Source organism: Scyliorhinus torazame, chromosome 24 (genome assembly GCF_047496885.1).
Source record: "Scyliorhinus torazame isolate Kashiwa2021f chromosome 24, sScyTor2.1, whole genome shotgun sequence".
Taxonomy (NCBI): domain Eukaryota; kingdom Metazoa; phylum Chordata; class Chondrichthyes; order Carcharhiniformes; family Scyliorhinidae; genus Scyliorhinus; species Scyliorhinus torazame.
Window position 1 is genome coordinate 40,020,634 of NC_092730.1, and position 26,811 is coordinate 40,047,444.

At 45.1% G+C, this 26,811-nt stretch overlaps 6 non-coding genes across 6 annotated transcripts; 4 read left to right on the forward strand and 2 right to left on the reverse strand.

Moving 5' to 3' along the window:
* Positions 1-440: 440 nt before the first annotated feature.
* trnas-uga (transfer RNA serine (anticodon UGA)) lies at positions 441-522 on the reverse strand. Its single transcript has one exon. It is a non-coding gene; the product is annotated as a tRNA-Ser (tRNA).
* A 708-nt stretch (positions 523-1,230) lies between these two features.
* trnak-cuu (transfer RNA lysine (anticodon CUU)) lies at positions 1,231-1,303 on the forward strand. The gene has a single exon. It is a non-coding gene; the product is annotated as a tRNA-Lys (tRNA).
* An 8,350-nt stretch (positions 1,304-9,653) lies between these two features.
* trnap-agg (transfer RNA proline (anticodon AGG)) lies at positions 9,654-9,744 on the forward strand. Its single transcript is given in 2 exon segments — positions 9,654-9,689; positions 9,709-9,744. It is a non-coding gene; the product is annotated as a tRNA-Pro (tRNA).
* A 4,144-nt stretch (positions 9,745-13,888) lies between these two features.
* On the reverse strand, positions 13,889-13,970 carry trnas-uga (transfer RNA serine (anticodon UGA)). Its single transcript has one exon. It is a non-coding gene; the product is annotated as a tRNA-Ser (tRNA).
* Positions 13,971-14,812: 842 nt separating this feature from the next.
* On the forward strand, positions 14,813-14,885 carry trnak-cuu (transfer RNA lysine (anticodon CUU)). Its single transcript has one exon. It is a non-coding gene; the product is annotated as a tRNA-Lys (tRNA).
* An 8,974-nt stretch (positions 14,886-23,859) lies between these two features.
* Positions 23,860-23,931, forward strand: trnam-cau (transfer RNA methionine (anticodon CAU)). Its single transcript has one exon. It is a non-coding gene; the product is annotated as a tRNA-Met (tRNA).
* Positions 23,932-26,811: the final 2,880 nt, after the last annotated feature.

Consider the following 26,811-nt stretch of genomic DNA (forward strand, 5'->3'; position numbering starts at 1 on the left):
ACACGGGAGGGTTTAAACTAGTATGGCAGGGGGGTGGGCACGGGAGCAATATGTCAGAAGCTGAGAGCATTGAGGGAGAACGAGGGAATAGGGACAGTGGGGCTCTGAGGCAGAGCAGACAGGGAGAAGTCGCTGAACACAGTGGGTTTGGTGGCTACCACGATCTTTTTACCCAGAAATCCGTTCACCTGAATGAAACCAAACCACGTTCCCATTCGCTGTCGTTGCTGCTTCTCCTTCTAAACGTTGCAGGAGACGTTATTATTTATTGATTGTTGTTTTGAGTGTGAGCTTCTTTATATATCGTTCAGTTACCAAAAGAAATGGTAAATATCTGACTGAGCTCGATATAGGTTCAAACCGTTCATTTACAATCATTCCGATTCATTCTCGAGTCAGCGGCTTGCGCGGGGAGTTCAACAAATATTTCGAATCACAGTCGCTGCGAGCAGGGCTCGAGCCTGCGCGGGGAGACCCCATTGGGTTTCAAGTCCAACGCCTTAACCACTCGGCTATCGCAGCTGCGTCCAGTGCGTCATTCATTAGTAATTTGGTCGATAGAATACATTCTAAAACCAGCCTGGAATCACTCCAGGAAGTTATTGCATTCAAACGATCAACGGGGCCCCGGTGTTTATGTGATATTGAATCTTCGTGGGAAATGACCATTGGATTTGGAGAGAAGCCTTGAGAGACTCGAACACCTCAGCTCCCTAAACGCACAATTCCACCGATTGAATAGATTGTGGAACAACGTCAGTTACATTGGAAATATATTAGAAATTCAAATGGAGCAGGTACACAGTTTACAGTCTGGAAGAAAATTTAAATGATGAAATCTGGAAATTACAGCACAGAAGGAGACCTGTGCTGGCCGAACGGTCACCTGATGACCTGATGACGCAACTAAAATTATCACTGTCGGGATTCCGGCAGTTCCCCGGATCGCGGTCAGAGCACAAGCCAGGAGGACCTGCTCAATTATTAAGTCAGTTATTTTTTATTACAGCTCCTTGGTCGCCAGTCATTGAGAGACCAGTATTTCTACATGGTGTCATGAATGGGCAGTATGGCAGAAGGACTTCACCGCATCAACCTCCTTGAATCATAGAATCGTAGAATATCCAGCTCAGAAGTAGGCTATTCGGCCCAACAAGTCAGCACTGACCCTCCGAATGAGAACCGCAGCAACTCTCTTCAAGAAGAGGTTTAATTGATACTGCGCCAGCAGCCCGGCTAGCTCAGTCTGTAGAGCATGGGACTCTTAATCCTAGGGTCGTGGGTTCGAGCCCCACGTTGGGCGCTTCCTTGTTATTATCCGAAAACATTGGTGCTGAATGAACTGTCTTCATAACAGGAATAAGGTTATGACCCTTGACTGGGAATCCAGTGGGTCGAAACGAACAAAACGAAAATTAACGTGAGAAAACGCCGTCTCATTAACGGCGCAGAAAGGTTCTGCTTCCGACGGATCTTATTTCCACAACTGGGAACACATTGACGCAACGACAGTGAAGATCTGTCACCGGCAGTGTCACGGTTCCACGGCAGAGAGAATAGTTACAGAGCAGAGAGCTCAGTTACACAGCAGGATATACATTTACAAACAGGGCCTCTCTGTGTGCAGCAGAAAACACACTTTCCTAAATAACAAGTTTCTCCATCTCGGCACCTTTTCTGTGTCATTGTGTGTGTCCTGATAGTCTCTTACTGCTTTTTTGTGTTTCTTTCTCTGTCTGTTACAGCAGCGCTGATGTTATGTATTAATCTCGCTTTTCCCAAACAGTAATTGTGATTGATAGATACAGAAAGATTTCCACACTGACATTCAGTACCAATGTCTGATAGAGACTGAAACCCACCCTCACATAAAGTACCAGACATTGACTCATAATAAAGGCATCCTGCTCTCACAACCTGTCCCAGAGACTGAGGTGCAGAGTGTTCCCTCCACTCGCGAATACTACCTGTCATTTACAGATACAGAACAAATCTCAGTCAGGTGAGTAGCAGAGTTTGATGGGTACGACATGTATTCCACAATCACCTTCTCTGCGCCAGATAATCAGATGCAGTCGGCATACGGTGTCTGTGTTGTTTTAACAAGAGTTACACAAGAACCGGAACACATTTACACAATATCAGGGTATAAGACGTAGGAGCACAAGTAGACCATTCAGCCCATCGAATGTGCTCTGTATTTCAATGAGATCATGATTGATCTGATATGATATGACGTGTTATGATCTGGTATGGTGGCACGTTGTCACAGTGCCTACCTCACAGCGCCCGCGATTCCGGTTCAATTCCAGCCTTTGGTCACTGACTGTGTGGAGTTTGCACTTTTTTTCTGTGTCTATGGGTTTCCTCCGGGTGCTTCGATTTCCTCGCACGTCCAAATGTGCGTGGGTTAGGTGGAATGTCCATGCTAAATTGCCCCTTTGTGTTTATAAAGTTGGGTAGTGCGTTACAGGGATGTGGTTGGGGCATAGGGACTGTTTCAGAGGGTCGGTGCGGAGTCGATGGGCCGAATGGCCACCTTTTACATTTTAATGATTTCATGATAATCCTCATGCCCACTTTCCCGGCTATTCATCTCTAGATTTCATGATTAACCTTTAAAACCAATACTCCAACCAAGCCTCAGGTACCAGTAACTCCTCAATGGTCGTAAATTTTCCGTCTGTCAATCATTTGATCAGTCTGAGGAAGTCACATCCTGGAAACATCATACATTGACCCAGTTCGAAAGTAAATTAAGTCGCTTTAGTCCCTGATAACCATAGGCTGCTTTCCCGGTTGACGGTGAGATCTGACTGATGGTGATTTAACCTGAGGATCACGATACCTCAGGCGAGTGGCAAGGCTGCGAAGGCGGGGTTTTCCTGCTTCAGTTCTATTGTAACCGTGTGATCTGAATCTAATTAACCTGGTTCTCACTCTGTTAATATTGTCTCACGCTGAGGTACACCTCGCCGATTGGATAGACGAGTGATCGTTCCTCAGTCTTGTCATGGACGGACCCGCTGAATATTGAAGCACTTTATGGAAAGTTTACCTTTCAACCAGGAATAGTTTCATGGTACCACAATAATTTATCTTTAATCTGCTCCAAGTATACTTTCATGACTCGCTGAAAGAATATAATCCCTATTTCCTGGGGAATGAAGCCAGGCAGGAGTAGAAACTTGTAACTGAATTATCAGAAAATGTCCATCGTGAAGTGTGTGTTCCGATGATCGACGGATTCCTCTGTGAAGCCGGGAGCGTTTGTTTTTGCTATCAAATGATGGTTGAATCCAGTCTTTCAGCGGGGGCCTTTCACACTGTGTGGAAACATCTTGGAAATAATATTGATGTGTTTCCCATCAGTCCATTCACAAAAGTCCCTGAATGTGATGGGAATTCATTTTACTGAAAAAAACTGCATTTCCAACATTGAACACGGGGCTGAAGACAAAGAGGCGGATATTGTCCATCAGTTCACGAATGCAAAACGAATTAAGTCTTTTTGACGCATACACTTGTGTGCTGAGCTGACCGAGTGGTTAAGGCGATGGACTGCTAGTCCATTGCGTTCTATAACGCCGTTCGAATCCCATTATCGTCGATTTTTCATACGCTTTTTTCTCGGAAGTGGGACTCATTTTTCGATGATGGATCTGCAATCACTGACGTGCAAATCCATTCCAGGTTGTGAGGCCGGATTGCATCGAGCTGTGTTGGAAAAGCGAGAATTCAAAATTCAGTCTTGGTCTGATTGAGATGAATTGATCGGGTAGTGAGAGAGGAACCACTTTGATTTGACTTATTGTCACATGTACAGTGAAAAGTATTTTTCTGCTTCCAAGGAACATACACATTACATACATAGTGGGCAAAAAAAGAATAATCGACGCAGTGCATTGACAAATGGTACATCGACAAACAGTGATTGGTTACAGTGCGGAACAAGTGGACAAACAAAGTAAATCCATGACCAACAGCAGCATAGGGCGTCGTGAATAGTGTTCTTACAGGGAACAGATCAGTCCGAGGGAGAGTTGTTGAGGAGTCTAGTAGCTGTGGGGAAGAAGCTGTTCCTATGTCTGGATGTGCGGGTCTTCAGACTTCTGTACCTTCTGCCTGATGGAATAATCAGTAAAAAGGTAAAGCCTGGGTGGGAGGGTCTCTGATAATGTTGTCTGCTGTCCTGCGGCAGCGGGAGTTGTAGGCAGAATCACTGTGCGGGTGGCAAGCTTGTGTGTTGGGTTGAGCTGAGTTCACCACATTGCAGTTTCTTGCGAAGTTGGATCGAGCAGTTGCCATACCAAGCTGTGATGCAGCCCGATAGGATGCTCTCTATGGCGCATCTGTAGACGTTTGTGAGAGTCGATGCAGACATGACGATTTTATTTTCCTTCCTTAGGAGGTACAAACGATGTTGGGCTTTCTAGATTGTTGCATTAGCGTGAGTGGACCAGGACAGACTGTTGATGATGGTGACCCTCAGAGATGTAAAGCTATCGACCATCTCCACTTCGCACCCATTGATGCAGACGGGTGTGTGTGTTGTGCAACGCTTCATGGCGTCGATGATCAGTTCCTTGGTCTTTCCGACATTTAGAGACAGGCTGTTTTAGGTACTGTTATGGGCGAGGCGTTTTCAGAACCCCAAAATGTATCAGAGAGTTCAACTAATCTCTCCCTTTAATGGATGTGTTGCTTTTCCTGGCACATGGCTTTTTCCCGAGGTGTGGGATTACAATTATGGTCACGTGGGTTTTTAAACAGAAAACACTGTTTATTCCATGAACTCAACTTAACATCCCCTGCAAACGAAGACACTCCCAATCACTTTTCAAACTTGCAGCTCTCTGGAAACACACAGGCACACACAAAGTGCTTTTTGAACTGAAACTAAAAACCTGCAAAATGGCTGACCTAAAGCCCAGTTCCACCCACTCTCTGACATCACTGTTTTGTTAAATGTACATTGCTTAAACATCCATGTCTTAAAGGTACACTCACATGACAGTGCACTATGCAACCATGTGATTTATCTACCTTCTGTATCTGATTCGTCATTGTTTGCGATACGATCTACCGCAGTGGTATCATCCACAAACTTATAGCTTGAGTTGGAGCTAAATCCTGCCACACAGGATATGCCTCCATATTCAGCGGGTCCGACAATGACAAGACTGAAGAACGATCACTCGTCTATCCAATCAGTGAGGTTTGCCTCACTGTGAGACAAGATTAGCAGAAGGAAAACCAAATTAATTAGATTCAGATCACACGGTTATACAAGACCTGAAACATAAAAACCCCGCCATCTCACAATTCCCGTTCCAGCCTCCCCGAACTGGCGCCGGAATGTGGCGACTCGGGGCTTTTCACAGTAACTTCATTGAAGCCTACTTGTGACAATAAGAGATTATTAGTATTATTACTATTATTGCTCCTCGACTGAGGTATGGTGATCCTCAGGTTAAATCACCACCAGTGAGATCTTACCCTCAAAGAGCCTGTGGTCATCAGGGACTAGAGCGACTTAATTTACTTTAGAACTGGATCAATGTATGACATTTCCAGGATGTGACTTCACTCAAGACTGACCAAATGATTGATAGCCGGGACATTAACGACCATTGAGGAGTTACTGCTACTTGAGGCTTGGTTGGTATGTTGGTTTTAAAGATTCATCATGAAATGTATAGAGAAAAAGCCGGGAAAGTGGACATGAGGATTATCATGAAATCATTAAAATGTAAAAGGAGGCCATTCTGCCAATGGATTCTGCAACGATATTCTGAAAGAGCCCCTCTGTCCCCACCACATCCCTGTAACACCACCCAACATTTTGAACACTAAGGGGCAACTTAGCATGGACATCTACGATTCTATGATGCAAGGAGGTTGATGCGTTCAAATGCTTCTGCTATAATGTCCACTCCTGACACCATATAGAAATGCTCGTCTCTGAATGACTGGCAACCAAGGTGTTGTAATAAAAAATAATTGATTTAATAATTGAGCTGCTCCTCCTGGCTTGTGCTCTGACCGGGATCCGGGGAGAATTGCCGGAATCCAGACACGTGATCATTTAGTTGCGTCATCCCGCGACCATTCGGTCTGCACTGGTCTCCCTCTGTGCTCACATTTCTAGATTCATCATTTTAATTTTCTTCCAGACTGGGAAGTGTAGTGCTTCTGCATTTGAGAAGAAACATGAATTTCTAATATTTTTCCAATGTAACTGATGTTGTTGCACAAACTATTTAATCAGTGGAATTGTGCGTTTATGGAACTCAGATTTTCGAATATCTGAAGGCTTCTCTCCAAATCGAATGGTTATTTTCCACAAGATTCAAGCCCTCCTCACATAAATCCCGGGGCCTTTGATCGCTTGAATGCAATGACTTCCTTGTGTGATTCCAGGCTGGTTTTAGAATGTATTCTATCGACCAAATTACTGTTGAATGATGCAGCTGTGATGGCCGAATGGTCAAGGCATTGGACTTCAAATCCAATAGGGTCCCCCCCCCCCCCCGCAGATTCGACTGTGATTCGAAATGTTTGTTCAACTCATCCCGGGAAGCTGCCGGCTCGACAATGAATCGGAATTTCGGTTGGTTGTCTGTTAACGGTATGAACATTTATCGAACGCAGTTTTTTGGAAAAAAGTCCTTTTTGGAAACTAAACGAAACATACAGATAAATAAGGAGATCACACTCAAAGCAACAATCAATAAATAATAACGGTTCCTGCAACGTTTGGAAGGAGAAGCAGCAACGGCAGCGAATGGAAACGTGGTTTGGTTTCATTCAGCTGAATGTATTTCTGGGTAAAAATATCGTGGCAGAAATGGAACATGTTTTTAAAATATTTCCTTGTTCTCTTTCCGTTGTCTCTCTATCTGGTTCTTTGTTTCCTTCTCTCTCCCTCACTCACTGTTTTTGTGCTTCTCCGGGGACTGATTGGATACACAGCGAAACTCAGCCCCATCTCATCCCAACTCTTCTGGACGAATACGTCCTGGTGATGGACGATCGTGAATCAGTGGAAGAATCGACAAACTATTCCATTCTTGCTCTGTACGAAGTTCCATTCCTGGTTGTGAGGTGGCTCTGGGATAAAGGGATCGAGAGAGAACGAGTCTGACTCTTACTCTGAAAACCATTTCGTACTCCATAAACACACCACTGACCACACAAATGACCGGGGCTCTTTGATGGTTTTCATCCAATTTGGCTTTTTCGGGAATGAAAGTAAAACTTTATCACGTCTGGTAATTAGTATTTTTATATAAACTACTCTAAACATATGAAACAATACTTGAGAAATGATAATTAACCAATATTAATCAATATTAGAAAAGTGTTCTGCAACGTTTGGAAGGAAAAGCCCATCCCATCAGGGCAGGATATGTTGGGAATGGACCGGAGTGAAACATTCCCAGACCATGTCCAACATGTTTCTCCTCAGTATGAAAACTCCCTGCGGAAAGACTGAAACAGATACTCATTTGATCACATCATGATTGACATCACTCACACCTTAACCATGAGCCACTGATGAAGTCATGATGGCTTCGAATTTCTCCTAAAATGCCAACTGAACCCACTGACTGGCAGAATTACATTACCCACGTGATTGGCGAGGCGCATCCACAGGCCGACTTGGCGAGTGGTGCAAACTGACATCACTGCTTCTGGTCAGCTCCAGAACAGAGAGATAAATGTCACATTGTTCATTCATATTTCTGATTTATAATTGTGTGGGGAAACTGATGGGCTTTGGACGCAATTAAAAGTTGCTTTAAGTGAGATCAAATCAGCGGCTGGTTCGTTGGCCGAGGGAGACCTGTGCCACACAAAGCAATAGAGACTGCAGATAGAGAATGAATCGAATATTCACATGTCACACCAGAGAACACGTAGGAGAACAATTCAGCAGTCAAGGGCATTGAGCCTCTGATCTCCGGGTAAGCGTTCTGCAAGGCGGCCTTCAGGACGCGCGACAAGGAAAATCACCGAACAGAAACTTCGAGCCAAGTTCCGCATACATGAGTACGGCCTCAACCGGGACCTTGGATTCATGTCGCATTACATTTATCCCCCACTACCTGGCCTGGGCTTGCGAAATCCTACCAACTGTCCTGGTGTGAGTCAATTCACACCCCTTTAACCTGGGGTTCGCCCTATCTGGTTTAGCACAGGGCTGAATCGCTGGCTTTAAAAGCCGACCGAGTCCGATCAGAAGCACGGCTCAATTCCTGGATCAGCCTCCCCGAACAGGCGACGGAATGTGGCTTTTCACGGTAACTTAATTTGAAACCTACTTGTGACAATAAGCGATTTTCATTTAATCTCTGGATCTGTAAAGACTTAATTACCTGCAAATGCTGGCATTCAAAGCATTGTCTTGCATTTTTGACTTTGCCTATATATATGTTTCAGAAACATACCTCTTCATTCACCTGAGGAACGAGCAGTGCTCCGAAAGCTAGTGTTTGAAACACACCTGTTGGACTTTAACCTGGTGTTGTCAGACTTGTTACTGTGCACAGCAGGGACTGACAGATAAAGATTCAGTCACCACCCAAATGTCTATATGCACCTCCCCCAACACACGCGCATGCCCACTGCCACTGAAAGTCTTGTCATGATTCTGATATGCAGACGTTTTAACGGAAACTGGCAAACAACATAATGATTTTATCCACTCAATAACAATATTAGAGATTGATCATTACAGATTTAGTTCCACCTTCACACAGATTTTCAGAGTATGAAAGATATTAAATGAATGACAGACTCTCATACAGTCCCAGAGACTCTCGCAAAGCGATTTCACTGAATCCCAAAGACAGATTGTTGCAGAAGATCTGTAACAAGCCGAAGAATGATTGGTATATTACAAATATGGAATGAATCTGACTCTGCCATATAGTGTCAGGGACTGAAATATGCAGCAATTGTATTTCAAAATTGATCGCACGTAGCAGGGTGGTAGTGTCAAATAACGGGATGGTGCGAATCCTCAATGTGCAAATGGGACCTTGTCGCCACAAGGACTGTGTAATGGTCACTCTGAACGTCAAGACTATGGGAGACAGAGCTCCACAGACTGACTCCTACTTTCCACAGACCACCACTGACTGAATCATGGTGAATACCAAGAGCTGAATTATGTTGTCAACACTCACATAGAAATGGCACACAGAATAAAATGGCGAGATCGTGGAAAATGTGGACCGTTTTCCATGACCGGAAGCCACCACTGGAAAAAAGCAGATCCAGCAGATAGGATTCGCCCTCACCTCCAATGTGTCAGCTCAGCCTTCAGCAGATTGAGAAAGAGAATACTTGAAGAGCAGCTTCATGACAGAATCGTTCGGAGTGACCATTGCACAGTGCTTACTCAGCAACGGCAAAGACTGGTCCCGTATGTGTTTTATTCTGTTCGCAGTGGAGGCCAACAAACCAAAAATAACCCAATTTACCCAATGATCCCAGTACGAAAAGCAAGGGACAAAAATTGTTTCTTTTGATTTTATTTCAACAACGAAACAAAATTGAACAGGAATTAAAAAGCGCATTGAGCTGATACGATAGGCTTCGGGACGCAATGATAAGTTGGTTTGAGTGACGTTTGCCTGTCGGTTGGCTCGTTGGTCTAGGGGTATGATTCTCGCTTAGGGATTTCCGTTAACGGTAAAATGCGAGAGGTCCCGGGTTCAAATCCCGGACGAGCCCTGTTTATGTTTAATCAGTGCGATCCATGTGTTGTCATTGATTGAAATCGGGAGCAAGTTTGAGCTCCAGAGAATGTGTCAATACAGAACACGCGAAGAAACGAACGCGACATTTAAAGACCGTTTCACCATGGTGGAGGACTCTGAATTTATCCTCAGATATCAAGAAAAACAAACGAACGCTTGCGCATCCAGGTAGTTGGCTGAATGCAATGTTTGTATGTAACCCCAATAAACCTTTGATTTATTTGCTGAATCTCCGCCTTAAAAATAATCAATGTCCCGCTTCCGCCGCCTTCTGAGGCAGAGTTCCAAAGTCGCACAACTCTGGGAGTGAGAAATTTCCACATCTCCATCCGAAAATGGCGACATCCTTGTTTTTAACTGCCCAGTAGTTAACCTCAAGCAGTGACATCCTTTCCACGTCCACCTTGCCAAGACCATTCAAGATCTGATGTACTTCAATCAAATCAACTGTCACTCTTCACATCTCCATTGGAAACAAGTGCAGTCTGTCTAACCTTTCCTCATTAGAAAACCCGCTCATTCCCGGACCAATCGAGGAAACCTCCTCTGAACCGTATTTACCTAAATAAGGAAACCAAAACTGCACAGAATTAGCGAAATGTGTAGCTCCTGGAATAAAAGGGACAGTAGCAATATGGATATAAATGTGGTTGAATAATCACAAACAGAATATAATGGCCATTAGAGAGTTTTCGGACTGGAAGAAGTTTTGTAGTGTTCGACATGGGTTCCTACTGGAATATTTGCTTTCCCTGGTATATAACAATGTGCTAGATCATGGTGTAGAGGGAACAGTTTCAAAGTTTGATGATGGTACAAACTTGGAAATGTTCTGAACTGATACGTGGACAGTCTAGAACTTCAAACGACGAAAGATGATTTTCAGTCTGGAGACGTGTGAGATGACTGGTTTAGACTAGAAACCAGACAAGGGCTGGTTTAGCACACTGGGGTAAATCGCTGGCTTTTAAAGCAGACCAAGGCAGCACGGTTCAATTCCCGTACCAGCCTCCCCGAACAGGCGCAGGAATGTAGCGACTAGGGGCTTTTCACAGTAACTTAATTTGAAGCCTACTTGTGACAATAAGCGATTTTCATTCATTCATTCATGATGCATTTTTTAAGGGAATATAGAATCATAGAATTTACAGTGCAGAGGTGGCCATTCGTACCATGGAATCTGCACAGGCTCTTCAAATAGCACCCCACTGAAGCCCACGCGTCCACCCTTTCCCCGTATCCCAGCAACCCCATCTAACCTAAGGGTAATTTAGCATGGCCAATCCACCTAAACTGCACATCTTTGGAGTGTGGTAGGAAACCGGAGACCCGGAGGGAACACACGCAGACACAGGGAGAACACAGACAGTGATCCAAGTGGGAATCGAACATGAGACCCGGCGCTGTGAAGCCACAGTGCTAACCACTATTCTACCGTGCTGTCCCTGAATCATGGTGAATACCAAGAGCTGAATTATGTTGTCAACACTCACATAGAAATGGCACACAGAATAAAATGGCGAGATCGTGGAAAATGTGGACCGTTTTCCATGACCGGAAGCCACCACTGGAAAAAGGCAGATCCAGCAGATAGGATTCGCCCTAACCTCCAATGTGTCAGCTCAGCCTTCAGCAGATTGAGAAAGAGAATACTTGAGGAGCAGCTTCATGACAGAATCGTTCATAGTGACCATTGCACAGTGCTTACTCAGCAACGGCAAAGACTGGTCCCGTATGTGTTTTATTCTGTTCGCAGTGGAGGCCAACAAACCAAAAATAACCCAATTTACCCAATGATCCCAGTACGAAAAGCAAGGGACAAAAATTGTTTCTTTTGATTTTATTTCAACAACGAAACTGCGAGGGCAGCATGGCGGCACAGTGGTCAGCACTACTGCCTCACGGCGCCGAGGTACCAGATTCGATCCCGGCTCTGGGTCACTGTCCGTGTGAAGTTTGCACATTCTCCCGTGTTTGCGTGGGTTTATCCCCCAGAATCCAAAGATGTGCAAGCTAGGTGGATTGGCCACGCTAAATTGCCCCTTAATTGGGAAAAATTAATTGGGTACTCTAAATTATTTTAAAACAAGGTGAAGACTGCGGATCCCGCTCCTGCTGTTTAATACAGATCACTATAACTGGCACAGTGAGCAGAAAGAAATTCGTGTTGTTTGTGTGCATTTCACTCCAATTTAAAACGCTCCTGAATGAAAGTGTCTGTGTCACACGGCTCCCGCTCAGCCAGGAGATGGCACCAGTCCACAATAAATGTATTTATGCAATATATTTATGATGTTCTGTGTGTCATTACATTGGACTCTTATCCTTGTTTTAAACATTACCTTGTCCTTGTGCCCTGATGCTGCACTTTTCTTCCTGTTTCAGTAATAACTTTTTACTGGTATTAATTATGTAACTTACTTAGTGGTTAATTTATTCAGCCACTAGGAGTGTTTTAAGCTTATTTTGTAAACGGAACTTTGCGTGGCTCGTATTTTTGACCCGTTTAACCCACCTATTTACTATTGTTGCAGACTGAGAACTTAGTTATTAATGTTGAAGATTGTTCGTTTATTTAAACTAAGTTTCCACTCAAAACAAATTGATGCTGGTTATTACATAAGGAACCCATGGATGATGAAAACAATTGGTGAATTTTATTTGAGGAGTGTCCACTCCTTTTCTGTCCTGACCTGCGGTATCTAATTAAATAATTCACCACTGTGATGGGCAGGAACTGAATCTGGGTCAAATGCTGGGACAGTCACCACGATACCACCACCTGTCCCTGGGCAATGTTGCCCGCTCTGTATTTATAGAACGAATACACAAACAATGAAGCGGGTGAATGTATTAATTCAGGGATTCTATATTCTTGTAACCAATATGGCTGTAATGGGAATCTTTCATATTCCCATAGGTCGGGTAGAGCTGGGCAGCTCAGTCAGAAATCAGATATCTGGGGATTTCAAGATGATTACTACAATGATAATATTTAACCATGTTAATGTTCTTTTGCACCAATTGAAATGTGTTACGAATACAGCGTTACCGTGTTCTACAACTCGCGTTCAACCAGGAGATGGCAGCAGTGCGCAATAGTTTGGATATCCTGTTTGTGTCCACAGATCTCGACAGGAATGGAGCTGCTGTTGCACGGGCAGCTGGACAAGCAAGCGGCACAGATATTAACCAACTGCATCCGCTCCAAATAGATTCCCCAAATTATTGAACAAAACAAAAACAAGCACAAATCATATTTTAAGAAAGTATGACAGTGTCTCTGAAAACAATATACCAACACCTCATAAATAATCGGTTTGCCTAAACTAATTCAAGATCAACCGTTTCAATAACAGCCTTACTTCCTTGCCAGTTCTCAGACAGGCGCTGACTGGTTAGAAGATTGCATCACTTTTCAAGGTCCTGCTCAATAAAATCAATCACAGACCCATGATCTGCTTTCCTCCTGTTCTCAGACACATCCACTTTGTACAAGGGCGCACTAACTGGTTTTCAGAGTAAGAGTCAGACTGCAGTCACCTCTTTCTCTCTCGATCCCTTTATCTCAGAGCCACCTCACAACCAGGAATGGAACTTCTCACAGAGCCAAGAATGGAATAGTTTGTCGATTCTTCCACTGATTCAGGACCGTCCATCACCAGGACGTGTTGGTCCAAAAGAGTTGGAATGAGATGGGGCTGAGTTTCGCTGTATCCAATCAGTCCCCGGAGAAGCACAAAAACAATGAGTGAGGGAGAGAGAAAGAAACAAAGAAACAGATGGAGACAAAGGAAAGAGAACAAGAAAATATTTTTTAAAAATGTTCCATTTCTGCCACGATCTTTTTACCCAGAAATACATTCAGCTGAATGAAACCAAACCACGTTTCCATTCGCTGCCGTTGCTGCTTCTCCTTCCGAACGTTGAAGGACATATTATTATTTACTGATTGCTGTTTTGGGTGTGAGTTCCTTATTCATCTGAATATTCATCTGTTAATAACTGACTGAACTTGATTAACGTTCAAACAGCTTATTTACAAACCATCGGAAAACGTATGAATTTTCGAGTCAGCGGCTTGTGCGGCGAGTTGAACAAACATTTCGAAACACAGTCGCTGCGAGCAGGATTCGAACCTGCGCGGGGAAACCCCATTGGATTTCAAGTCCAACGCCTTAACCACTCGGCCATCGCAGCTGCGTTCAATGTGTCATTCATTAGTTATTTGGTCGATGGAATACATTCTAAAACCAGCCTGGAATCACTCCAGGAAGTTATTCCATTCAAGCGACCAATAGTCGGCCGGTGCAGACACGGTGGGCCGAATGGCCTCCTTCTGCACTGTATAATCTATGATTAATCTAGGAAAAAGGTTCGGCACAACATCGTGGGCCGAAGGGCCTGTTCTGTGCTGTATTTTCTATGTTCTAATAGTGTTTATGTGAGGAGGGGTTGATACTTCGTGGAAAATGGCCATTGGATTTGGAGAGAAGCCTTGAGAGACTCGAAAATCTCAACTCCCTAAACGCACAATTCCACTGATTTAATAGTTTGTGTAACAACATCAGTTACATTGGAAATATATTAGAAATTCAAATGGAACAGGACCACACTTCCCAGTCTGGAAGAAAATAAAAATGATGGAATCTAGAAATTACGGCACAGAAGGAGACCTGTACAGGCCGAATGGTCACGTGATGACCTGATGAGGCAACTAACATGATCACGTGTCTGGATTCGAGCAGTTCTCCCCGGATCGCGGTCAGGGCACAAGCCAGGAGGGGCTGCTCAATTATTAATTTAATTATTTTTTATTACAAGACCTTGGTCGCCAGTCATTGAGAGACCAGCATTTCTACATGGTGTCAGGAGTGGGCAGTATGGCAGAAGGACTCCACCGCATCAACCTCCTTGTATCATCGAATCGTAAAATGTCCAGCGCAGAAGGAGGCCATTCGACCCAACGAGTCAACACTGACCCTCCGAATGAGCACCTCCGCTACTCTGCAAGAAGAGGTTTAATAGATAATGCAGCACCATCCCGGCTAGCTCAGTCGGTAGAGCATGGTACTCTTAATTTCAGGGTCGTGGGTTCGAGCCCCATGTTGGGCGTTTCCATATTCGTATCTTAAAATATTCATGCTGAATTAACTGTCTTCATAACAAAAACACAAGGTTATGTCGCTTGACTGGGAATCCAGGGGTGTGAACTAACCTTTGGTGACAAGATTAAATAAATCTGGAATTGAAATTCCGTCTCCGTAATGGCGCAGAAAGGTTCTGCTTCAGACGGATCGATTTCCACAACCGGGAACACATTGACACAACAGGGAATGATTTGACACAACCAAAGAACAAAGAAATGTACAGCACAGGAACAGGCCCTTCGGCCCTCTGAACCCGTGCCGACCATGCTGCCCGATTAAACAACAGTCTTCTACACTTCTTGGGTCCGTATCCCTCTATTCCCATCCTATTCATGTATTTGTCAAGATGCCCCTTAAATGTCACTATCGTCCCTGCTTCCACCACCTCCTCCGGGAGCGAGTACCAGGCACCCACTACCCTCTGCGTAAAAAACTTGCCTCGTACATCTACTCTAAACCTTGCCCCTCTCACCTTAAACCTAGTAATTGACCCCTCGACACTGGGGAAAAGCCTCTGACTATCCACTCTGTCTGTGCCCCTCATAATTTTATAGACCTCTATCAGGTCTCCCCTCAACCTCCTTCGTTCCAGTGAGAACAAACCGAGTTTATTCAACCGCTCCTCATAGCTAATGCCCTCCACACCAGGCAACATTCTGGTAAATCTTTTCTGCACCATCACTAAAGCCTCCACATCCTTCTGGTAGTGTGGCGACCAGAATTGAACACTATACTCCAAGTGTGGCCTAACTAACGTTCTATGCAGCTGCAACATGACTTGCCAATTCTTATACTCAATGCCCCGGCCAATGAAGGCAAGCATGCCGTATGCCTTCTTGACTACCTTCTCCACCTGTGTTGCCCCTTTCAATGACCTGTAGACCTGTACTCCTAGATCTCTTTGACTTTCAATACTCTTGAGGGTTCTACCATTCACTGTATATTCCCTACCTGCATTAGACCTTCAAAAATGCATTACCTCACAATTGTCCGGATTAAACTCCATCTGCCATCTCTCCGTCCAAGTCTCCAAACAATCTAAATCCTGCTGTATCCTCTGACATTCTTCATCGCTATCCACAATTCCACCAACCTTTGTGTCGTCTGCAAACTTACTAAACAGATCAGTTACATTTTCCTCCAAATCATTTATATATACTACAAAGAGCAAAGGTCCCAGCACTGATCCCTGTGGAACACCACTGGTCACAGCCCTCCAATTAGTGCAGTGCAGTGCAGATCTGTCACCGGCAGAGTCATTGTTCCACGACAGAGAGAACAGTCACATAGCAGAGAGCTCAGTTACACAGCTGAGAGCTCAGTTACACATCAGAGAGCACGGTTACACAGCAGGATATACATTTACAAACAGGGCCTCTCTGTGTGCAGCAGAAAACACATTTTCCTAAATACCCAATTTCTCCATCTCAGTATCTTGCTGGTTTGCACTGCACCTTTTCTGTGTGTCACTGTGTGTATCCTGATAGTCTCTTTCTGTGTGACTTTCTCTATCTGTTACAGCCATGCTGATGTTACGTATTCATCTCACGTTTCCCAAACAAGAATTGTGATTGATAAATACAGAAAGATTTCCACACTGACATTCAGTACCAATGTCTGATAGAGACTGAATCCCACCCTCACATACAGTACCAGACATTGACTGAGAGGGAAACCGAGAATGGGAGGCAGTGTCATACTGGACTCGGAACTGTAACTTTCTCTCTCCACAGATGTTGCCAGACCAGCCGAGTTATCCAACATTTTATATTTCTCTTTCAGGATTTTATGAAGAACCTCCATAGCGGCATTGCCCTTGTGCTCGACGCTTCTATTTATAAAGATTGGTCCCGGATGTCTATTGTTCTGTTCGCAGCGGAGGCCAACAAACCAGAAAGAACCAAATTGACCCAATGACCCCGATAAGAAAAGCAAGGGACAAAAAAGAGTTTCTTTGGATTTTACTTTAACAACCAAACCAAATTCAACAGGAATTAAGAAGCCCATTGAGTTAATAAAATAAGCTTCGGTTGGGAAGTAATGGTAAGATTGTTTCAGCGGGACGTTGATCACCAGGTGGCTCGTTTGTCTAAGGGTATGATTCTCGCTTTGGCGATTCTCACGTAGGCAATTCTGCTGCGATAAAATGCCAGAGGTCCCGGGTTCCAATCCCGGACGAACCCTGCAAAGCACTTTTTAACATCTGTGCGATCGATATGGTGCCATTGACTGAACGCGGGAGCAGTTTTGAGGAAAAGTAGGGAGGGACGTGTTTGGCGCTTAACCGCTCCTTGACACCTGTTCTTCGGCTGCCCACAGTACAGTCGAGGTGACTCAGTTGACCTCTTCCAGAATCCTCCTCTGCTGCCTCCACTGAATGAAGTTCCTCCTGTTTGTCCACTGGAGGCGTTCTTCACTGAGTTCTGAATTTGGTGCATTTGCGTGCTATAGTGAGAGTTTCGTGACTGAGGGTGTATAAGGGTTAATTTTGATCTAAAGTCTAGTCTTTCTTTTATTTAGTTAATTAACTTAAAAGTTCCTGTTTGGTTGAGAAGGTGAATTTTCATCAAGCTTTAAACAAAGGTTCTACTTGTCGGTACTTGCAGCTGGAGCTTATTAATTAGCTAATTGGATTAGGCCAGTCTCCAGAGGCTAGATTCACAGTATAAAAGTGATCCAGCTACAGTGCACACTTTGTTTCCTCTGAGTGATGAATTTGGTGCATTTGACTGCTACAGTGAGTGTTTGGTGACTGAGGGAGTTAGGTGAGAAGTTAGTAAGGTGCTCCTTTAATTTCATTTCAGCAAAGAGCGAGAACGGAACCAGGAGTTTATAGAGTGTGCAGCTGACTGGGAGCAGAGTCAGAGGCCGGAAGTCCAGTTGATCCACAGGGCAGCTATATTCTGTAAGGTAAGAAGGGTTGGAGGCTAGGGCAGTTACATGCTCATCCTGTAGGATGTGGGTGGTGAGGGATACGGTGTCCACGCTGACTGTACCTGAGGGAAGTGCACCCAACTCTAGCTCCTCAGAGACCGTGTTAGGGAACTGGAGCTGGAGCTGGATGAACTTCGGATCATCCACGAGGCAGAGGGGGTTATAAAGAATAGTTACAGGGAGGTAAGCACACCCAAGGTACAGGACAAGAGTAGCTGGATTACAGTCAGGGGAACGAAAACAAACAGGCAGACAGTGCAGGGATCCCTCGTGGCCATTCCTCTTCAAAACAAGTATACCGTTTTGGATGCTGTTGAGGGGGGGGGGGGGTGACCTACCGGGGGAAGGCCTTAGCGGCCAGCTCTCTGGCACTGAGTCTGGGTCTGGGGCTCAGAAGGGAAGGGGGAGAAGAGAAAAGTAATCGTAATAGGAGATTCAATGGTTAAGGGAATAGATAGGAGATTCTGTGGTCGCGAGCGAGACTCCCAGAAGGTATGCTGCCTTCCGGGTGCCTGTGCCAGGGATGTCTCGTATCGTGTCTTCAGGATCCTTAAGGGGGAGAGTGAGCAGCCAGAAGTCGTGGTGCACATTGCTATCAACGAGGTAGGTAGGAAAAAGGGTGTGGAGGTAATAAACGGAGTTAGGCTGGAAGTTAAAAGCCAGAACAGACAGAGTTGTCATCTCTGGTTTGTTGCCGGTGCCACGTGATAGCGAGGCTAGGAATAGGGAGAGAGTGCAGTTAAACACGTGGCTGCAGGGATGGTGTAGGAGGGAGGGCTTCAGGTATTTGGATAATTGGAGTGCATTCTGGGGGAGGTGGGACCTGTACAAGCAGGATGGGTTGCATCTGAACCAGAGGGGCACCAATATCCTGGGAGGGAGGTTTTCTAGTAATCTTCGGGAGGGTATAAACTAATTTGGCAGGGGAATGGGAACCGGATTTGTAGTCCAGCAACTGAGGTAGCCGATATTCAGAACGCCAAAGCGTGTAATGAGGCAGTGGGGAAGGTAACACTGACAAAGGAGAGTACTTGCAGGCACGGAGATGGGTTGAAGTGTGTATACCTCAACGCAAGAAGCATCAGGAATAAGGTGGGTGAACTTAAGGCATGGATCGGTACGTGGGACTACGATGTGGTGGCCATCACAGAAACTTCGATAGAAGAGGGGCAGAAATGGTTGTTGGAGGTCCCTGGTTATAGAAGTTTCAATACGATTAGGGAGGGTGGTAAAAGAGGTGGTGGGGGGGGGGGGTGTCATTGCTAATTAGAGATAGTATAACAGCTGCAGACAGACATTTCGAGGAGGATCTGCCTACTGAGGTAGTATGGGTTGAAGTCAGAAATACGAAAGGAGCGGTCACCTTGTTGGGAGTTTTCTGTGGGCCCAAATATTAGCAGAGATGTGGAGGAACAGATTGGGAAACAGATTTTGGAAAGGTGCAGAAATCACAGGGTAGTAGTCATGGGTGACTTCAACTTCCCAAACATTGAGTGGAAACTCTTTACAAAGAACAAAGAGCAAAGAAAATTACAGCACAGGAACAGGCCCTTCGGCCCTCCCAGCCTGCGCCGATCCAGATCCTTCACCAAAACCTGTCGCCTATTTTCCAAGGATCTACTTCCCTCTGTTCCCCGCCCATTCATATATCTGTCTAGATGCATCTTAAATGACGCTATCGTGCCCGCCTCTACCAGCTCCGCTGGCAAAGCGTTCCAGGCACCCACCACCCTCTGCGTAAAATACTTTCCACGCACACCTCCCTTAAACTTTCCACCTCTCACCTTGAAATCGTGACCCCTTGTAATTGACACCCCCATTCTTGGAAAAAGCTTGTTGCTATCCACCCTGTATATACCTCTCATAATTTTGTAGACCTCAATCAGGTCCCCCTTCAACCTCCGTCTTTCCAATGAAAACAATCCTAATCTACTCAACCTTCCTTCATAGCTAGCACCCTCCATACCAGGCAACATCCTGGTGAACCTCCTCTGCACCATCTCTAAATCATCCACATCCTTCTGGTAATGTGGCGACCAGAACTGCACGCAGTATTCCAACTGTGGCCTGACCAAAGTTCTAGACAACTGTAACATGACCTGCCGACTCTTGTACTCAATACCCCGTCCGATGAAGGCAAGCATGCTGTATGCTTTTTTGACCACTCTATCGACCTGCGTTGCCACCTTCAGGGTACAATGGACCTGAACTCCCAGATCTCTCTGTACATCAATTTTCCCCAGGACTCTTCCATTGACCGTAAAGTCCGCTCTTGAATTAGATCTTCCAAAATGCATCACCTCGCATTTGCCTGGATTGAACTCCACCTGCCATTTCTCTGCCCAACTCTCCAATCTATTTATATTTCCCGGTATTCTCTGACAGTCCTCCACGGTATCTGCAACTCCACCAATCTTAATATCATCTGCAAACTTGCTAATCAAACCACCTATTCCTTCGTCCAGATCATTTCTGTATATCACAAACAACAGTGCTCCGAGCACGGATCCCTGTGGAACACCACTAGTCACCTTTCTCCGTTTTGAGACACTCCCTTCCACCACTACTCTCTGTCTGCTGTTGCCCAGCCAGTTCTTTATCCATCTAGCTAGTACAGCCTGAACCCCATACGACTTCACTTTTTCCAGCAACCTGCCATGGGAAACTTTATCAAACGCCTTACTGAAGTCCATGTATATGACATCTACAGCCCTTCCCTCATCAATTAACGTTGTCACTTCCTCAAAGAATTCTATTAGGTTTCTAAGTTATGACCTTCCCTGCACAAAACCATGCTGCCTATCACTGATAAGTCTATTTTCTTCCAAATGTGAATAGATCCTATCACGCAGTATCTTCTCCACAGTTTGTGCAGTGTGTCCAGGAAGCTTTTCCAACACAGTATGTAGATTGTCCGACCAGTGGGGAGGCCATATTGGATTTGGTACTTGGTAATGAACCAAGGCAAGCGATAGATTTGTTAGTGGGGGAGCATTTTGGAGATAGTGACCACAATTCTGTGACTTTCACTTTAGTAATGGAGAGGGTTAGGTGCGTGCAACAGGGCAAGGTTTACAATTGGGGGAAGGGTAAATACGATGTTGTCAGGCAAGCATTGAAGTGCATAAGTTGGGAACATAGGCTGGCAGGGAAGGACACAAGTGAAATGTGAAACTTGTTCAAGGAATAGGTACTACGTGTCCTTGATATGCATGTCCCTGTCAGGCAGGGAAGAGATGGTCGAGTGAGGGAACCATGGTTGACAAGAGAGGTTGAATGTCTTGTTAAGAGGAAGAAGGAGACATCTGTAAGGCTGAGGAAACAAGTTTCAATCAGGGCGCTGGAGGGATACAAGATAACCAGGAGGGAACTGAAGAAAGGGATTCGGAGAGCTAAGAGAGGGCAAGGAAAATCTTTGGCGGGTAGGATCCAGGTAAATCCCAAGGCCTTTTACACATATGTGAGAAATATGAGAATGACTAGAGCGAGGGTAGGTCCGATGAAGGACAGTAGCGGGAGATTGTGTATTGTGTCTGAAGAGATAGGAGAGGTCTTGAACGAGTTCTTTTCTTCAGTATTTACAAATGAGAGGGGCCACATTGTTGGAGAGGATAGTGTGAAACAGTAAGCTCGAGGAAATACTTGTTAGGAAGGAAGATGCGTTGGGCATTTTGTAAAAGTTGGGGATAGACAAGTCCTCCGGGCCTGACGGAATATATACAAGAATTCTATGGGAAGCAAGAGATGAAATTGCAGAGCCGTCGGCAATGATCTTTTCGTCCTCACTGTCAGCAGGGGTGGTACCAGGGGATTGGGGAGTGGCGAATGTCGTTCTCCTGTTCAAAAAAGGGAATAGGGATAACCCTGGAAATTACAGTCCAGTCAGTCTTACTTCGGTGGTAGGCAAAGTAATGGAAAGGGCACTGAGCGATAGGATTTCTGAGTATCTAGAAAGACACTGCTTGATTAGGGATAGTCAGCATGGATTTGTGAGAGGTAGGTCTTGCCTAACAAGTCTTATTGAATTCTTTGAGGAGGTGATGAAGCATGTGGATGAAGGTAAAGAAGTGGATGTAGTGTACATGGATTTTACTAAGGCATTTGATAATGATCCCCATGGTAGGCTTATGCAGAAAGTAAGGAGGCATGGGATAGTGGGACATTTGGCCTGTTAGGTAACGAATTGGCTAACCGATAGAAGTCAGAGAGTGGTGATGGATAGCAAATATTCAGCCTGGATCCCAGTTACCAGTGGCGTACCGCAGGGATCAGTTCTGGGTCCTCTGCTGTTTGTGATTTTCAATAATGACTTGGATGAGGGAATTGAAGGGTGGGTCAGTAAATTTGCAGACGATACGAAGATTGGTGGAGCTGTGGATAGTGAGGAGGGCTATTGTCGGTTGCAAAGAGACATAGATAGGATGCAGAGCTGGGCTGAGAAGTGGCAGATGGAGTTTAATCCTGAAAAGTGTGAGGTTGTCCATTTTGGAAGGACAAATATGAATGCGTAATAATGGGTTAACGGTAGGGTTCTTGGCAATTTGGAGGAGCAGAGAGATATTGGGGGCTATGTTCATAGATGTTTGAAAGTTGCCACTCAAGTGGATAGAGCTGTGGAGAAGGCCAATGGTGTGCTAGCGTTCATTAACAGAGGGGTTGCATTTAAGAGCCGTGTGGTGATGATGCAGCTGTACAAAACTTTGGTAAGGCCATATTTGGAGCACTCGGATACAGGACTCTGGCTGGGGTTCAAAAGGAGGAAACGCATGTCTTGTTTGAAATGAAACGACGATGAAGATTGAATTTAAGTCAATTTGTGCACGGAGCTTAGTTTTGACGACGACGCATCAGGATGGCCAGGCGGTCTAAGATGCTGCGTTCAGCTCGCTGTCTCTTTTGGAGACGTGGGTTAGAATCTCTCTCCTGATATTCACTTTTCCTGCACGAGATTTAATTTCTCCAGACAGATTTTCAACCTCAGGAAGATCATTGGACAAGCGTTGGCCTGAGGTCATGGGATTCCTGCTTAAATACGCACAGCAAGACCCCACAGGCAAAAGCCCAGTTAATGACTCGATAATCTGCTTCAGTGACTCTGGTTGAGGAATTCATATTGATCCCAGGACCCCGTGTAAAATTCGTCTTCTCAACTTATAAATAGTGTGGCTGGTTGGATTGTTCACATGCGTCCGAGAGGGGAAGTTGGGAACTCGGTTTCTATTGTGATTTATTGCTCGATAAACCTTATTTCCTTATTGCCTCACTGTGAGGTATTACTGGATATCGTTATATATCTATATTGCCCCTCTGTGGAGTACTACTGGATAACGTTTCCCGTGCAGCTTTGACAAATTGTCACGTGGACTAGAAACGTTAGCTCTTTTCTCTCCCTGCAGATGCTGCCAGGCCTGCTGAGACTTTAAAGCATTTTCTCCGTGGTTCCCTATGTGTGAGCTTTACAATGTTGCACTGTGTCATGCTGTCTCCTTCATTCTTGGGACTAATGTCGGGATGAGACTGCAAGAAATTTCTGATAGGTATTTGCTGCAAAGCAAACAGGAACGTGAGTTCTGTTTACTTTTGGTGCGAGGGAGAATGTAAATAGAAGAGAACAGCCTCGATTCCTCGTCCTCAGGGTAATGGCCCAGCACGGTTTCCCTACCGCACTCTGCTCCTTAAACCAGGAGGTACGTCATTACTGCCCTGCGGCAGCCACACAACTATTCACTTCCTCATTTTTTCTTTCAACAAGAATACACGTTTGAGCACACTGATTCTGGTCAGCATGGTTCAGATAATTCAGTTTCGTGCTGAATGGTTGTTCTGTGAAGGTGACGTGATTTCTTCTGTGACGTTGTTCTGATGGGAAAGTGGGGAATGACTGCAATCACCTTCATAGAATGAAGTTCGGCGCGACAGATTCACCGCTCTGGGAACATTGATCACGTTGTTACTGATTTCTTCAAACTTTACCTCAAGTCCGACCCCGCAAAGAGTCAACCACGAGCAGAGTGGCGCAGCGGCAGCGTGCTGGGCCCATAACCCAGAGGTCAATGGATCGAAACCATTCTCTGCTATTTATTTTCTAATTCACACCAAAAGCAAACAAGTCGCTATTTGTCAGCAACACATCTGCCTTTTTCTTTATTCGTATCAAAGTTTTGCTTTCAGTCTGATCCGCTCCTTGATACCTGTTCTTCAGCGACCCACAGTGCAGCGAGGTGACTAAGCTGACTTCTCCCAGAACACTCTTCTCCCTCTACTGGATGAACGTTCACCTGTTTGGACACTGGAGGATTTCTCTCGGCGACTTGTCTGTGCAAGCAGCACCGGAAGCAGCTGTGGAGAGAAATTCCCGTCGTCAGGATTCAACTCTCCAGTTGGATACTTCACGTCGCTCCGATCATAGACTCTCAGTGCCTTCGTGTGAGGAACGGATAGAGCTGGAATTCGGTCCTTGTTGATCGGAGCAACTGATCAATGCAGCAATGAGAAGCTGCTTAACCCCTAGCGGCTTGGGGAAGGATGGCACTCAGATACAGGACTCTGGCTGGGGTTCAAAAGGAGGAAACGTATGTCTTGTTTGAAATGAAACGACGATGAAGATTGAATTTAAGTCGATTTGTGCACGGAGCTTAGTTTTGACGACGACGCATCAGGATGGCCAGGCGGTCTAGAATGCTGCGTTCAGCTCGCAGTCGCTTTTGGAGACGTGGGTTAGAATCCCACTCCTGATATTGACTTTTCCTCCACGAGATTTAATTTCTCCAGCAAGATTTTCAACCTCAGGAATTTCATTGGAAAAGCGTTGGCCTGAGGTCATGAGATTCCTGCTTAAATATGCACAGCAAGACCCCACAGGCAAAAGCCCAGTTAATGACTCGATAACCTGCTTCAGTGACTCTGGTTGAGGAATTCATATTGATCTCAGGACCCCGGGTAAAATTCGTCTTCTCAACTTATAAATAGTGTGGCTGGTTGGATTGTTCACATGCGTCCGAGAGGGGAAGTTGGGAACTCGGTTTCTATTGTGATTTATTGCTCGATAAGCTTTATTTTCTTATTGCCCCACTGTGAGGTATGACTGGATATCGTTATATATCAATATTGCCCCTCTATGGGGTACTACTGGATAACGTTTCCCGTGCAGCTTTGACAAATTGTCACGTGGACTCGAAACGTTAGCTCTTTTCTCTCCCTGCAGATGCTTTCAGACCTGCTGAGACTTTAAAACATTTTCTCCGTGGTTCCCTCTGTGTGAGCTTTACAATGTTGCAATGTTTCATGCTGGACGCTTTGTTTCAGGAGGCAGTCACACCCGGTAGAATAAGTACTGTTAATTCGGACAGTGGTCAGGGACAGAGTGGTGTGACTGCAAGGGAGGCATGTAGGAGGATCCTGAGTTTAGGAGTTGAGGAGCCTCTGCCCTTGACCTTGTCCAACGGGCAGGAGGTACTTACTCCCTGTGTGGATGAGGAAGAGGGCTGTAGGGAGGATGCGTTGACTGACCACTGCACCGTGGTACAGGAAGCCATTCAAGAGTGGCGAGCAAAAAGACAAGTGGTAGTTGTAGGGGATTCTATAATTAGCGGGATTGATGTCATCCTTTGTAAGCCAGATCGAGAGTCCCACATGGTATGTTGCCTGCCCGATGCCAGGGTGAGGGACATCTCTGATCGGCTTGAAATGATTTTGGAGAGGGAGGGGGAGGATCCAGTTGTTGTGGTCCACGTGGGGACTAACAACATAGGTAAGACTAGGAAAGAGCACCTGTTTGGGGATTATCAAACACTAGGGACTAAATTAAAGAACAGGTCTTCCAGGCTTATAATCTCTGGATTACTACCCGAGCCACGTGCCAATTGGCATAGGGTTGAGAAAATTAGAGAAGTTTCCCGCACTAAAGGAGTGGTGCGGTAAAGAGGGATTCCATTTCATGGGGCATTGGCATCAGTAATAGGGCAGGAGGGACCTGTACCGTTGGGACGGACTTCACCTGAACCATTCTGGGACCAGTGTTCTAGCGAATAGGATAAATAGGTTGGTCACAAGGACTTTCAACTAGCAAGTTGGGGGGAAGGGAAATGTAAAGCTATGGACAGTATGATGGTTAATGGAGATTAAGGCAGCAGGTTACGTGACAGGTTATTATGTAGAGATATGGGTTCAAAGACAAGGAAAAATGGGAGAAATGGTAAGAGGAAAAATAAATTGCGAAAAGTTACTGATCAAGGTGTTAGGATTCATAACAAAGACGTAAGAAACAGCATAAGTGTACTTTACCTGAATGCTCGGAGTATACGAAATAAGGTAAATGAGTTGATGGCGCCAATCATCGTGAATGACTATGATTTAGTGGCCATTCCTGAAACATGGTTAAAAGATGGTGACGACTGGGAGTTAAATATTCAAGGGATTCAGACTATACGAAAGGATAGAATGGACGGTAAGGGCGGTGGTGTAGCGTTGTTGTTTAAGGATGGCGTCCGGGCAATAGTAAGAGATGATATTTGTGCTATGGCGGACAAGGTTGAATCAATTTGGGTGGAAATCAGGAATAGTAAGGCGAAAAGGGCTCTGATAGGAGTAGTCTATAGGCCACCAAATAGTAACAGGATGGTAGGGAAGGCAATAAGCAAAGAAATAACAGATGCATGTAGAAATGGTACAGCGGTTATCATGGGAGATTTTAATCTGCATATCGATTGGTTTAACCAGGTTGGTAAAGGCAGCCTTGAGGAGGAGTTTATAGAATGTGCCCGGGATAATTTCCTGGAACAGTATGTAATAGAACCTACAAGGGAACAAGCGGTCCTAGATCTGGTCCTGTGTAATGAGGCAGGATTGATTAATGATCTCATAGTTCGGGATCCTCTTGGAAGGAGCGACCACAATATGGTGGAATTTAAAATACAGTTGGAGGATGACAAGGTAAAATCAAACACTAGTGTTTTGTG